Raw genomic sequence first — 4,117 nt, 5'->3', positions numbered from 1 at the left:
AATATAGAAAATTTTTATTTCAAAAAATATAGAAAATTTTAATGTTTAGAAAACTTAGAAAATTTAGAAAATGTTTAAAACAAATACGACGAAATGGTACAGTCGTTAAATTACTGTAAAATGTCCAAGGTCCGTGATTGTCTGGATTCGTGATTAATATTCAAGGAAGTTGAAGAAATTGATATGTGCGATGGGTTCTGATATCGTAGAGTCGATATCCTTTAAGACCCCTGTAAACGGTATTTGAACAACGTAAATGGAACATGCCGGAAAATTCCGCAACATATCATCAATTAACATCTATTAATATACGTTCGAGTATCTACAACGTAAATTAAACCTGGTGTCTAGTTCGATCCGGTAATCGGAGCAACCTTACTGCTTGCATTACCAACGTGGTAAAGAACGATTGATTTACATATGTACTGTATTTACTTTGTAACGCTTGTGCTTACGTAAAATGTTGTTCTTACGTTGCATTTTATCATATTCTAATTATTCCCATATTAGCAGGAAGTGAAATTTCTTCGTAGAATTTTTCAAAGCAGATGAAAAAATTCAGTATCGGAATCAGTATTAGCAGAAAGTAAAGTTTCTGTTTTTTAGTAAAATTCCACTGGATATTAGAAGGAAGTGAATTTTATTCGTAGAATTTTCGAATTGGAGAAAAAAGAATTGCATTGGAGTAGAAAAATAAGGATTGCACTGAATTCTTCGAAAGTGTTTTTACTTTCGATAATCGTCGCGAGGTATAATTGATCTACCGAACAAATTAACAATTTAAATGTACAAGTTATGTGACGGTAATTGCAAAAAAGGAAGTTTAAACTCAGCAGACTGGTCAAAGAACACTATTATCAATATTCAATCCTCGTTGCCTTAACAAAGAAAATAATAAATCTAAATCATCTTATAGAAGAAACTCATACAGAATTACGTTCGTTCTCTTGTGTCACGAAGTTACCAATTCGAAAGAAGCTTTTTACATATCCAATTTAACTCATCTTACAAACTTTCAATTTCCACACAGAACACAATTGAAAGTGACTAACAGATTCTTTTCTTCGATAAATTAAAAGCGACAGAAAGAACGGTCGAACAACGTTACAACACATTCATCCCCTTTCATCTTAACCAATTGACAAAGGAAGATGAAGATAATTAGGAAATATAGCTAATTAAATGATGGAATTTAGCAACTTTCCAAGAAAAGTGAATATTCGATACTGGTAAATGTTATCTCGTTTTCTAGATAGCACACAATCTTAAAGACTTCGAGTGAAAGCGTAAAAATGTCCAAAAGACGTCCAGTGTTCACGAATCTTTTGCAAAAATCGACCTAAAATGGATGTCTTTGTATAAATTTCCCATTTTCCATCGATACGAATCTAATTGTTCAACTCTTTCACCGTTGCGTCCAAAAGACGTCCAGTGTTCACGAATCTTTTGCAAAAATCGACCTAAAATGGATGTCTTTGTGTAAATTTCCCATTTTCCATCGATACGAATCTAATTGTTCAACTCTTTCACCGTTGCTTGCGCCTATAGGCTGTTCGAATATTTTCTCGCGCTGTGTCCTTCGCGCCTATAGGCTGTTCGAATATTTTCTCGCGCTGTGTCCTTCGCGCCTATAGGCGTTTCGAATATTTTCTCTCGCTGTGTCCTTTTCTCACTTTTTTCCACAATTTTACCTTAATTCGATCCTCTTTCTTCAAATTCTACTTTAAAAATTTCTAACCCTTTGCACTCCGAGGTCTTTTTGCTATAAAAAAAGGTCGCAAATCGGAGATCTCCTTTGCAATTTTTCAAACCAAATTTTATTTCAATACTCAATCTATTTTCTATTTCTGCTCTCTGTCATGATTAACAATTCACCGTTATTTCAATGCCAATTATTTAACAAATTATTCCAAAATTATCTCGTAATTATTTAACGTCGCTTCTCAGCCGCCGCTCGATTGCAAATGGTTAAACATTGAGAAACGTCAAAATGTAAGAAACAGTTAATGACGTTGCATAAAAATTCACTTTTGAAACGTTGCCAACAGGTCATTCCAATCTGACCAATCCTACTATCAAAACGAACACTCACGTCGTAGCTCACGTCTCCCAAATAAAAGTACTCTTTTTCTTCTTTTTCAAACAAAAGTTCAACGAGCAAATTCTACTTCTGATTATCGACGGCTACTAGACGCGTTTTTTCTTGACACCCTGTAGACGGTACGCGCGCCGGTACGTGATTCAATGCAACGTGCCACACGAAGAATACGTAAATGATAGAGCGAGGAGGTTTGAGTCAACCGCGGCCCCGGTTTGTCCCGGTGCGACGACAGCAAACGTAAGAAGAATTCCAGCTACCGCGTGGCACGGTGTGCAGGTGATGGCGTGCAGCTTACAAGTCAAAAGAAAATGGGATTAGTCACCGTTGTCCGTGAGAGAACGATTCTAGTTCCGGAGCTGACCGGGGATTAGTCAGCCTTTTTTCTCTTCTTTTCTGCGACTCTGTAACATATCCGTTCCTCCGTTGATCCTCGCGATTGTTCCCGCGACGGAATCGTACACCTGGTTATGCGAATCGAGACGGTGGTGGACAGTGGTTAGGCATTAACTATGTCGCGGCGACAGTAGCACCGAGACTTTTGTCTCGTTATGGCACGATTAAGGTATTATATCGTTAGATTATACTTGCTGTCGTCAACGTAGTGGGTGATCGATCATCTGTATACCGTATTGTTGTCATGGTATATACGTATATGTGCACTACCGGCCAAATGTTTCGAATCACTGTGCATTGTAAGTTACAGAAAAATTTCCAGAGAAAAGTTAGCAATTTTAAGAATTTTTCGACCAACTTTTTGTCATTCAAATTAATCGAAGCGTGGTCAAGCGCTGTTTCCACAACATCAATTTCAGGTCCATGAAGAATTAGTAGCAAATTGAAGATTGACGTAAACCGACAGGTGATTCGAAAGTTTTGGCCGGTGGTGTATGTAACATTGATGGAAGTTGGAGTTTTTAAGTGAAGAAGTTTTCGTTGTTTGATTGTTGGAAGAAAATGAAAGAAGATGTATTGTTAGGCTTTACCGTTGTTCCGGAGTTTTAGATACGTTGATGAATTTTTTGGAAATTTTTGTTCCAGGCTGTTTCAAATCAAGAGAATAAAATTAATTAACGTATGCATGTATAGTGTGTGAGTTTGACTGAAATGGAATGGAAATGTTGAAGAAGAAATGCAAAGTGTTGTAATAGAATTTGATCGAGGGCTTTAAATTTGAAACGGTGCCGAACTTGATCAACTGCAAAATTTATCTTCGTTGGAAGAAGTTTCGATCGATCGATTGTTGGAAGAAAATGAAGGAAGATACTTTTCGTATAAACGTAATCGAGTGTGCTTCTTCTGGACTGTTCAATTTAGAATTTTCCTGCCTCTGAAATATTCGTTTTTTAAGCGAAGAGTATTTCAAAACGAAGAAAATACAAAAGTATCGTTTCTGTTGGTTCTGATATTCGAATGAAATTGAACGGTGAAAACGCGAGGAAAATGGCAAAGTGAAGATCTGTCGAGAGCTTGAAATTTGAAACGGCGTCGATCAGCTCTGGGCAATTCGTCTTCATTAGAAGGGAAAGCACTGTGACACTTTTTAAATTACCTGTTCTCTTGCGAAGAAAGTGTCATATAAACGAAATTGTCCGTGATTTCTGCTGTCGCAAGTAAATTGCCCGGGAGTATGATGGAATTTGGCCGACATTAATGTGCCGTGAAATAAGCGCATATTTCGAAAGTTGAGGGAACGTTGTTTATCGTTATATAACGACTTGTTATTTAGACAAAAAAAAAAAAAAGTCTGATCGAAAGCGATTTTTTCTTCTCTTCTTTTTCTTTCGCCGACGAATCCAGTCTTGAGGAACGAAGATCAATGACTTTTGCGATATAATGTAATTGAATGTTAATCGGTGAATATTAGGCTAAAATATTTCGCTAGATGGGTGTATGTCTGTGTTGAAATAAATTTCACGGTGCACGACCAACGGATACAATTATTCACGCTATTATAACTGTTAACATAAGAAATAAACGCGTTGGTAATGTTTTCTCAAAGCATGAAATACCTTTAAA

The 4,117-nt window shown here is 36.6% G+C and overlaps 1 protein-coding gene across 1 annotated transcript in view; it reads left to right on the top strand.

The window, feature by feature from the left end:
• LOC108575449 (protein inscuteable homolog) overlaps positions 1–4,117 on the top strand; it is a 9,606-nt gene that overhangs the window by 3,170 nt on the left and 2,319 nt on the right. The window lies entirely within an intron of this gene.

Source organism: Habropoda laboriosa, unplaced genomic scaffold, assembly GCF_001263275.1.
Source record: "Habropoda laboriosa isolate 0110345459 unplaced genomic scaffold, ASM126327v1 scaffold318, whole genome shotgun sequence".
Taxonomy (NCBI): Eukaryota; Metazoa; Arthropoda; class Insecta; order Hymenoptera; family Apidae; genus Habropoda; species Habropoda laboriosa.
This window is presented reverse-complemented; position numbering and strand designations above follow the sequence as displayed.